The following is a 13,080-nucleotide window of genomic DNA, read 5'->3' as shown; positions in this document are numbered from 1 at the left end:
ACTGTATAAACAACAAAAAAATTAAGTCTGATAGTTTTTTACGAGTGAGATCTTGTGAGAATTTAAGTTGAACACATATATTTTATTTGTCGAGTACCGTGGGGTTTGCACAATTTCATGACACATTCATTCTACTAAAAGTTCTTATTATATTAGTATTAGATCTCGAGACTTGAATACTGCCTTTATTAAAGTACCTATTAAGTAATATAATTTTACAAATAAATTCAAATAATCAATATTTCAATAGTTTTTAATTACCTATCAACATTCATTCTGGGTATAATTATATATTTTGATGCTTAAGTTTATTTAGTGACTATTATTACATAAATAATCGTTTTGGAACAAATGCAGTTGCAGTTTAGTACCTATTCTTATTTTAAATTCTGAACTGACAGATATTCATCTATTGATTTTACAATTATGTGTTTTTTTAAATCCTTTATTTTGTTTAATTAATAAAAAAAAAAAATCACGTTGATGATCTAACTAGTAGATAAATCGTTTGCGTAAACACAACGAATCTTCGTTCATAGTAAGTTGTATATTATCACACAATTCTTCACATGTAACGTTTACTATTTATTTCCCGTTATTTTGTGGATATAAGAATTCTTTCGCCGTGAAAAATGCAATTTCTGTTACATATCTTACGTATAGGAATTGCCTATATATGACGCCTTTATATACATTTTAATATTATGTACCGTGCATAATATACTCGGATAATTTTAATAACCTATACGAAAAAAGAAAACTGCTATACCGATTTTTCATTACATCTCTGATTTATTTTTAAATTTTGAGTGTCAAGACTAAAACTTTTTATTATACAATCCAGGAATACATAAACAAAAAAATAATCACAAAAGAAATCGATTTTTATACTAAAATTTTAATACTCAGAATAAACTATAAACAAACCAGAAAGTAAAATAACCCAATAATTATTGGTATAATAGCCTATAATATGTAATACGTAATAATTAAATATTTGATATTCCGGTGAAGAAATGTTATGTTACATTTAGTAAATATCAAAATGTATACTTTTCAATGATAAAACATGAGTGATTATTTAAAATATACGATATACATATAGAAAATATAGTTAGTTATCTAATTAGTAATTTCGTATGTAGTGTTCATAAAATAAAATGTAAATTCATACTTAAAATATCAACTTACCGGGTAAAAATATTTATTTTTATATTATAATGTTAATTCTTGGAAAACTTATTATTTACATTTTATTATGTAACTGTAAACAATATGAAAAGTTCATTTACAGAAATTAATCTTATATAATAATATTATTAATATCTTTATTTTGTTATTGAAGGTGGAATTATCGTAGTGCAAACTTCAATTTATTATGCATCCGACATCAACCGTATTCAAAATATTATTTCAATTTATGGTTAACATTCGCTCTGAGTGCTCTGTTTATTTCAATTATCCACATGGTTACTCATAGTGTAAATATTTCGATTTTAATTATTGGTGTTATTAATTATTTACAATGCGTTCACAGATAATAACAAGTCATCCTAATTTTAATCAGCATTTAAATGATTGTTTAAACGTAAACTATAAAAATATCAACAGTAAAACTCGTAAGAGGTATATAAGTTAATATCTATTGTAATATTATTTATAAATTATATTATTACTTATTACTTAATGATTGGAATAGTTTGATATTTTTTCATATGAAAATTTAAAATCTGAAAATTATTGATATTATTGATTTAATTTTTCTATATACGATAATATAAACAATACATTATTTAAATTATGAAGACAATTTTTACAAATAATTTAATTTTATAATATTTCAAAAACTTTGTTGGTTTGAACATAGTAAATTAATAAAAACAGTGAACATTTAAATTAGCATAAACTAATTTTGCGGATATATATTTGCATATTAAGCTAAGAAACTTAAAAATGGCGTTGATATAAGTTATAAGTTATAATACATCTTTCCATTTATCGTTATAATTTGCCCTTAAAGCTGCCCTTTAGATATGACCTTAACAAGTCATCGTAACTAGATTTTACTAAAATAGGAAAACTCACCATTGTTATAGTACTGAACCGTGTTATTGTGGTTGATCCGTAGGTCCGGTTCACATCCTATACCTATGCACCAGTGTCATAGATTTCCTGTTTTCTTTTTTCAGTCAATCGAAATGAAACATTTCCGATCATTATTTATTTCCTATAACATTAAAATTTATTATATAGAATTCGTAATGCCGTTTCATTCAAAGAGGTAATCTAATGCAGGTTTCCCTAAATCATTATAAATATAATATAATATGAGACATGGTAATATATGCTACCGTGTACAATTTATAATAAATCTAACTTTAAAGTAAACAAACATCTAATTTTGTCTATTATAAGTATAAAACAAATACAATTAGATATTTTACAAACAAACACACTTAAACGTAATGTTGGTTAAATAAAAAAAAAATTAGATTTAAATGTATTTCCCGAAATTTGTACGCTTGTAAGCTTTGACGACAACAGCTATATTATGTTAATTAAACACCAATAAAACAAATAAACTTACACTTTATTTCAAACTACCAACATTTTAAATCATAAGAAATTAAAAAATACTGTCAGTAGATACCGAATTACTTTTTGATCAAATTATTTTAAAATATTTTTTATTAATTTCACCTTTAAGCCATTAGAAGTATACAACTTTTTACCCACGAAATAGTGTTTACATAATAATTGTCACTTACTATTTTGTCCAACTAAATAATATTAAAGTTGTTTGATAAGCAGAATATTATGTATTCATAATATATATGGTAAAAATCCATATATATATAAATTTACTGGTGTAATAATATTTTTCAACAACACACGACAAAATGAACATTGTATTACTTTATATACATTTTGCCATTTTACCCCATAGCTAAGAGTATTATTGTATAATTTATTGTTATAATTTGTTCAACGTTGTAAGAATGAAATGCTTGGGGAAAAATAATAAAAAGGTATTGTATTTGTTAGATTTTAAAGTTATGAAGTTATATAATGTATTTACATCGTGATAGATGAATCTGCAAAAGATAAATAAATTAAAATGTTATTTAAAAATACACGTGTAAAAATTGTACTGTATCAATTAATTTTTTTACATTATTTTAAAAGAACATTAATCTAAAAACATTAATTACGAATAATTCGATGATTCGAAAACAAGCCACCGAAGTGATTTCACTGCTGATTTAGTGATTTATGTTATGTAAATTATTTATTGATTGGTAATTAATAATTAATATTATTTTTAAGTACACACAACTTACTACGGTTTTTATAGTAATAGTCTCTCTTACTATATACATCGAAACTTCAAACTTTTTTTTTCATTCATGTTTAAGTACACGGCATAATGGTAAAGTCATGATTTTATATTGAAAGATTGCAATAAGTTTTAATTGTTTGTATATACATTTACAATTGAATTAGTCTGTTTTAAAAGATCCCCTGATATATTTATTATTAAATTTACTTGTACATACTGTTATATTATATACCAGGGTTGGCCAAACTGCGGCTGTCTTCATCGGCGTATGCGGCTCGCGGTCTTATTTACAAAAACCAAAATTTTAATTTTTTTTTACATACATTTATAAAAAAAAAAATGTTTTTATTATTATTATTATTTTATAATTTCATATTTCGTAATTTGATATGTTTATCGGGTGTTAGCTATCTTTATTATTTTTGTGGTATAAAAATACAGATTAGATAATTTGGCTCTTGATATACATAATTGCATTAATATATGTGATGGCTCGCGTACATAGTCATGTTGGCCACCCCTGTTATATACCTATGAGAATTCTACTCTTATGGATTTCTTTTAATTTTGATTTTTTTCGTAGTTGTTACAAATGAAAAAGTATTTTACCTATGTATACGAACATTTAAATAAAGTAATAATGTTAGTGATATAATTTTATTCTTGAATAGTCGAAAAACATGTATCTACATTTGGAATGAAATGTCTTGGTACGAGACTCGGGCGGCGATAAGTAATAACGTGTGGGAAAGTCGTATTATTTATTCGTAAAGTCGTGCGGTTTGAGTTCAAAGTTTGACGAGTGTATCTTGGGATTGCATATGTGTTATTATAATATACGAGTATGTATTATATAAATATAATTTATGACTTTTTTTAACAATAATCACTCAGTATCTAAAGTATTAACGTTTTAGATATTTATTCTTTTTAAACAATTTCAAGTCATTAAAAAACAATATTTTTGAAAAAGATTATGTATTATTATATTGTTTATTCGTTTGATACGGTCCAGTTGTTTCGAGGAATATAATAATTCGATCGTTGTATCGTCTGTTTTATCTGGTTATAATAGCTTCATATAAGTTTCTAGGTATATTTTGTTTTATTCTACCAAGTATAGGGAATTTATTCAGTTTATTGTTCACGGTCAGACCACGGATATGTGTTATAGGTACAGTTAAATCTACTTCACATGAAGTACAATTATTATAATATTTGTCGGCTCTTATATCCTATTAGTAGCCGTGAGTTAGAATGATATTGATACGGTTGGTAATTAAGTTGAGGATAATATTCTTATTTTCTTAGGTATTAGAGGGGGATCGTTAAAAAAATTTAAAGTTATATATTTTGTTTAATTGCATTATTTTTCTTTATTTGGTTCAGCCAATAGATTTACAAATATTGGACGAACATCATGATGTTATAGTTTACTTTTAATGTCTCTAATAATTATTGTTTTATTAATGGTTAACAATTGAGATATCTGATAATATCGCAGCATTTTTTGTAAGTCAGTTAGCTAATTGTCATGGCCATTACAACGCTCGGCATTCAAACAAATTAATGTAATTTTTTCAGAAAAATTAAATGCGATTGCTGATATATGAATGTAATATAAAGCGTGAAATAAGACTTTTATATATCTGAATAAGATATTGTATTTAAATATTATATTTTTTAAATAACTTTCTTAAAACTCAAAAAAAAAAATGCATTGTAAGAGAAAAAATTGGAAGTTCAAATTCGTGTGATAGTTAATCTTATGAAAAGTATTTACTACTTTATTCACCTTATAATAGTATGATTTTTTAAATAAAATTTTCATTGCCAACGGAAGCTTAAGATTTAATTAATATAATTATTGTAACCAATACTATAAAAAATATAAATTATAAAAGCTTCGGAGATATTGTGTTTAAATGATATTTTTCTTAATATTGCTTGTTTTATATATTATAATTTTATTATATATATAAAATGAAATGGAATAATATCATTAATATTAATCAATTAATTCGTATGATGGTATATTATACTATGGTGTCTAGTTTCATTATTGGTCATTATATCGACAAATATATATTAAACCTAGACCAACCACACACGCAGACTGGTGAATTGTCCGTATTTATAGTGCAGGTAATAAATGACAAGATGGATAAACTGTTAAAATACCCGGAGTCATTTACAGAAATAATTTCCGGTAAACTTATGACCATTTGGTGCGATGTTAAATGATTATAAACTGTTATGACTTATTGAATCCAATATTCTACAATCTTGAAAAGAAGTTGACTTCCATAAGCCATAATATTCACTCAATAATATTATATTAGTGTATATTACTTTGTCATCAAAAACACATTATGAAATGTACGTCACTTGTTATTTGTTTGTTTAGGTATAGCCCAGAAATTTGTAAGCATGACGCACTTAAGACGCAAATGAAACTCTAAAATTAAATAATATACGTCTTTATGATGTTGACGATAAATCGATATTATTTTAACTAAACACATTTTTTGTGTGTGTATGAACAGGATAAATAATAAAGAATAATCCACGCGTCATTGTTTTGGATCATTCGAACCAGGCGTTGTGAACATGACAAGATGGCTAAACTTCGGGTCCTCTATAATATCCTAACCCCCTATAATAATTGACGTTACAGTAAACCAGCTACATTCGTAGCTCATTCGACGATGACTTACGATAAGCTGACAGTGACGAAAACGAAGGTTTCATATTTTGTACTCGTGACACCGTTGGATCCGCGGGCACTGTCAACCACTACGGCTCATTATCCTCACCATCACTCCCGATGACCCTGATTAAACCAGGATTAGTGACGAAACGGGAAAGTCAAGCACTTACTCGGTCACAGTGACTGAAAAAAAATGTTTGCCAAATTCCAATAATAACGGAGATTCTTAAGTCTAGTCGGTGTCCTTAAGCCTCCTGGTGATAAGAGAAAGCTTAGTGCCGGAAATCGGTACGTATGAACGAAAATTTAAATGGATGGGGCTGGAGACATGTACGTGAAATCGGCGAAAATGTGATTGTATTGGTAAAACAAATTTAAAGCATAAAAAATATGTACATGATCGTATTTCAAAATGTATAACCGTTAATGTTAAATAAAATGTAATTTACAAATTAACATTGAAATAGTTTCAACATTGTGAATAAATATAATAATTTATTATGTTTATTTGTGTATGTAAAATATTAAATAACAAATTAAATTAAAACAATATTCCAGTCGAATCAAACATTTAAATTTTGTAACATATACATATTATAATGAGAGTAAAAGTATTGATCTTAAGTAATTATTTTTTATTAGCAACTGCCTTCCACACCTAATTTTGGGGGTTGGAATCCCCTGCCATTGGTAGTTTTTAAGTATAAAAAATTGTACAAATTTATAATTAAGATAAGAAGGAGCAGTGGATACAACGTTACAAATAACGCGAACGGGTCTATTCATAGTGTCGTAGCGTAGCACCGTTACGATCGCGTTAGAAAAAACAGATAACTATATTTTAATCACGGTAAATTACCAATAATATGATCTAAGTAAAATTATAAAATCTAAATCAGTTTTTTTGGCAATATTCTTTTCTGATGATCATATAATTAATTTAATTAATTACTATGTTAATTAAAAAACCAAAGTACTTATATAATATATTAAAATATAAAATAATGCAATAATTCAACAAATAATACAATTTTTTTGTAAAAATAATATTTTGTTGCTTAAAAAATCGGTATTGACCCTGGTAGGGGCTCTGCCTCCCACGTCTTAAGTTTTATACCGTGTAGAGGTAGGTGGGTAAAAATTAATGTCCATTGCCACACCTAAAAAAAAATTAGTTTGGCGCCACTGATTAGCATATAATGATGAAATTATATGAATAGTCTCATCACATCTCATTTCTTACATTATAAAGATTTAGAAAATAGTACACGCAACCGCATTTATATTATAATATGGATATGTTTTGCGTTCTGGTCATTGATTATATATATAATATGTTTATATTATATTATTTTATATACCATCAGACCCCTCACGCAAAAGTTATCACTCCAGCCGGATCGGCTTCGTTTATACTATACCTGCGTTATATATACGACAAGAGCGTAATTTAATAAACTACCTACGTGTTAATTTGCTATGTACAATACCACAATACATTGGATATATTCCCACACAATGTCAAGGTGTTATAAATTATATTGTCATATTTCGCACTCCGAGAGTATGTGTTTCGATTACTTACCACCTATAATTTATATATTATTATTTATTATATAATGTAGTAGATTCGGTTCAATGTCAATCGATCAGAAACGAACACTATACGTCGGATCTAAAAACAATCACATTACAGGGTGAGCCTTCACATTTCTTTGGTTTTTTTCTTATACATGTACCAACATAACATTGTGCTCATGGGTTATAATGTAAATGGGATAACTCCGTAGTACGCACCATTCTGTATAATATGGTCTATTCACTATTGTAATTTGTAGTTAAGGAAACCGGTGTCGTCAATCCGATTAAAATTATATACCGACGATAGTAATTAATCGTATTCGTCGATCAGATACACTACATCATTATGTAATATTGACAATTGTCACGATCGTTACTCGTTGTTTTTACGGGTTCGTGTATAAATGTATAATACGACTGCGTTCGATGACATTAACTTTGATATACGATATCTTATAAGTTAAACATTGTTAAGTTCAAGACAACTAACGAATTTAAATTTATTTTTTATCCGTGATAAATTTATTTTTGATTAATTGGATAGCAGAATACTTTGGTTTTTTGAATACATAAACAATGGCATCATGAATGCTATATATTATATAATAGGTGTATGATTCGTGTATTAAAACTGTGTAGGGCTTATAATGCTTTTACTATTATAAGCCTATATTATATCATAAATAAAGTACTGAAGACAAATGTAATTAATGCTATCCGGTAAACACGCTACGCCCCGAAATCACATCTCGATAAATCATATCGGTTGAATTATATAAATACCCCTTCACATTCGATATAAAATATTGTATACAGAAGCGCTGTCTACAAAACGCGTTATATATAATAGCGTAATGTTACATTGTAGTTTTAGTTTTTAAATTTTATAAAATGCGATAATTATTGTTTTTCCTAATATTTTTAGTCTTAACACTATTTTCATTTTTATTATGCTTGACGAATGTTTTAATGGTAGTTAGACAAATTGTACTATTAATCGATTCACAATTATTTATGTTTGACTAAACAATGGTTTGATTTTAATTAACATCGAGAATAGTTACAAATTTATTTATCTATAATTATTGATTATCTAAAAATTATTATTACGACCGTCATCGTCATTAAAATATTGTAAATTACTTGAACGTTTTGATAAAGAATTGACGGTCCAACGGAATTATTATGGTAATAATAAATCTATACATTCTGATAACCAATGGCATGTCGTGATGTCAACAATTCGGGTAACGAGTATAAATTGTGTGATGCGAAATCATTATTGTAGGTTAGCCGCAATAAATAAATGATGTATATAATATTATATCACTGTACTGTTATAACAATAGTATAAATAATAATAATAATAATATCTAGTATCTACCAATAGCGATTTATTCATCTCACCGATCGATCAAACACGTCATGCGTCCATGACCTCAGTCCGTTTCCGTTCCTTATCCCCAACCCCATCGACCCATTCCCTAGAACCTAGATCATTATCTCGTAGTGCGTTCAAAAATAATATATACAGTGTGATTCACCAGACACGCCTCACCCTATTCCATTTTCCCTTTAAAAATCCGATTTTTTAAATTTTAAATATACCATATTTTTAAATTTTTCAGACTTTTTATATTACTTACAGAGTGTACTATGGAGTTAATACTTTTTTTTGTTTAGAACTACCCTTTTTACTGTAAAATATTTAACGGATAATTTTTCTGAAAATTCGAACGAGTATTTTTTGATTTATTCAACTCTGTGTACAAAGGATAAGTAAGTGGGTTTGGAAGATGTGTGATCTACGGTAGCTTGGACATTTTAGTAACTATTATTAATCTATCAAAATTTATAACTTGTAAAAATAACTCAAGCATAATAAATATCGTTCCGAATAATAGTTTACAACAGAAAGTTCTCGTTTGAAAATTAGAAATGTGTATCATCACAGGACATTTTTTAAATACAAAATACCCAATCATTTTAAAATACATTATTTAAGTATGTTTTAAAAAAAATTCATTATTAAATGGCGAAATGGGATAGGGGAGAGCATGCTTGGCGAATCACCCTGTACAAACGATTGTTAGTTTGCAACGGGGTAGAAGGGGGGGTTATGCGTCACAATAATGTGTGCACACATAAATGCATATCGTGTAATTCGATGACAATGGATCACCTGGTCGATTCCCAAGGGATACTGCAGCAATCGCCGCCACTAATACATTTTTCTCTCGTCAACGGTCAACTCGATTATTACGTATTACTGTGTATGATGCACACTAGCACACTGCGCGTGTACCAAGTAGACGTAGTTTCGTTTATTAAGGGTGATGTAAGAGTGTAAATTGGTTGGAACGATGTACCTCAATTTCGCCCGTAAATTTAATGTTGAGATTTCCCAGAAAACTTACGAAGCAAAAATATTAATGATTTTTGTCCGTTCAGATTAGACTTATGTGTTGAAGCTACAGTGTTGTACTGAAGGTCGTATACGACTAAAGCTATAGTTTTTTATGGAATACGCACAAATTCATCTTTAAATATTGCATATCACTCCATTATATTTGCTCGTTTTATAATTAAATTGTTTTATCTTATTAATGTTTCCAGGTATATTTGGACATATGTAGAAACGGTATTATGTTTTATATTATATTTTTTATTATTTTTACTTTTGGACAATTATTTATACATACACGACGATGAAAACAAAACGTCGACAGCGACCGCCCTGGTATATTGTCGCCCTGACAATACCTAATGTGAAATATTCTAAGTATTATATGCGTGTCTATTTTTTACGTGTTTTTTTTTTATTTTCTAACTGCGCTGGTTTATGTTGTATCGTTACGGCGAGAACTTATTATCAATATTGTGTCGTCACCGTGCTAGTAAATATTTTGATTATTTTCACGACACATAATCGACGAGATTAATGGCGACGGAATAATGAACGAGCGGTGTTCACGGTCCGCGACGGGTCCATGACCGTGTCCATAAACGCCGCCGCCGCCTAAAACCGTTAACGGTTCCGCGAAAAGCGCACATGGCGGCGATTATCGTCGCCCAAATATCTTGTACTCGGAGACTGCAACACATTAATGTATTGCCTACGTACCGGTGTTGTTGGTTTACACTATTAATATGATTTACACGAGTTTGCAGTTGATTGGAGTCCTCGATAAGTTTTCTCACCAATTAATATACTTAAACGAGCTCGTTAACCTCAGTGGGCAGCACCGCGTTCGCTAATTTAATAATATATTATTACCTACTATACGTAGTATCGATGACGTATAGATGCGCTATAATTTTTAATCGCGTAAGAATAAGAGTACCTACTGTACAGTGTACACATTGTACATACACCATACGTATATTATAATATTTGCGTACAGTAATGTATTATGTGTGTTACATATATTATCGAATCGATCTGTATTGATATTGTATTATATCGTTCTTACAATAAATTACGCGTGGGATTAGTACATATAATACATATCTGCTTGCCGAAGCTTTGTGGTGAATAATAATTAAGGATATATACTTATATAATATGCCTGTACTTACGCATTGGTATTACAATTTGTTTAAATATAAACAATAATCCAATTAAAGTTACGTACGATATTGTATACTGCAGCTAGCGTAGGTACCGCAGCTTATGGTCATGACGTGTGCACATATACATAATATAACACATCATATTATATGATACCATCGCGGTTTTTTATTTTCAATATGATCCCTGCTGCGCATATTCTAATTATCACGTATAACACTGCTCTAGAAAACTTAATATTATAGACTATTGTAGAATCATGAGCATATTTAAGATTCTTTATCATCATAAAGTGATGCTAACTGCTTATAATTCTGCATTAAATACTTATCTACTTATTATAATGTATAATATTTAACCTTCGAACTGCAAATATATACATATTTATAATGTGCAACATTTAATATAGTTTCATTGTCACGCAAATTTATGTAAGCTAAGATGAACCCTTTAAGTGGAATAACTTTAGAGAATTTATAATTGATTTTGTAGATTTTCATTCTTGAATATTGTGATCTAAACCTGGTTAATTGAAATCAAGACAATGGCTTGTTTTTGGCGTTAGCATAAATATCACTCCTTTGAGTTTGATGATCATCAAGTCGAGTAACTTTTAATTCTTCATAAGACAGCGATCTTAGAACTGCATATTAAAATAAAATGCTAATTTGTATGCACCTATTTAAACACATCAATTTCATTTTAACATTTATATAATTTCACCTGATCAATTTAATAATCTAGCTTAGAACTTAGTAGTTAATTGCATAAAAATGTCTGTATAAAAATGAATTTGCCACGGTTTCTAATGCAAATACGTATATAACCTCACTTCGTATAGTAGAATAAATGATAAACAGTGTATTCTCCGATTACAAAAACTAAAATATTTTTGATATTATATAATACTTTCAACTTTGTAAATAATATGTGATATCACAGTCCACAGGACAATAGTTAAAAAAAAAAAGTTAAATATGCGGGACGACGGGTGTTTCAGATCCCAAACACCCTCCCTAAATCCACCCGCTGGTTAGCTGTGTTTAAAATAAAATGTCGGTTACGTTCTTATTATGATGAGATTAACCTCTTGCATAACATTTTATACCTATTTATATTCTTTACATAATTGTACACTGGTTTATTGACGTGTATGCGTATTACTCAAATCGGTAGAAGTATATTACTAAAAAAAAAAACATTTAGATGAAAACGACTTGTTGATGACCAAACTAAACGTCGTTCAAAACTTTTATACCTATTTTTTCAGATATATGTATATTATAAACTATACAGTATACAAGTATTGTTAATAAAAACGAAGACGATGAAAAAAAAGTATCCAATACAATTGTCGTCGTTCGTAAAATCGCAACACATTGGAATAGAATTATAAAAAAAGGTATGCGTAGTCACGAGTCGTAACAGATAAAACGATTTTTTTTTTTTACCAAAATTGTTGTCTTGTATCAGAACTCTCTTAAATTCATCTTAATTGTATTTATTGCAAAGCGATGTAAAAACGTTGAAAACATTCTTTTTTTTTTAATCGATATTATACGTACATTTTGTATAGCTCAAATCTCGGATGACCAGATAGCACAATAAAATATTACATATTTGTAGCACCCATACAGTGGTCAAAGGAGTACATTGTACGAGATACCGTGGTAAACGACTTGAAGATGAAAAACGAATTACTCAGAAGCGTATATTCTCGTATTCTGGTGGCCTCGAGCCAAGTGTTAACGGATCGTCATCCACGCATCGCGCGAAACGTCCTCTCGTTCGTGTAAATACAATAAATGTTAATGCGCCCGTATATACGTCATTATTATTGTTTACCAGTGTTTGTTAAACCTTACTGTTAATATTATT

This window comes from Rhopalosiphum padi, chromosome 2 (genome assembly GCF_020882245.1).
Source record: "Rhopalosiphum padi isolate XX-2018 chromosome 2, ASM2088224v1, whole genome shotgun sequence".
Classification (NCBI taxonomy): Eukaryota; Metazoa; Arthropoda; class Insecta; order Hemiptera; family Aphididae; genus Rhopalosiphum; species Rhopalosiphum padi.
This window is presented reverse-complemented; position numbering follows the sequence as displayed.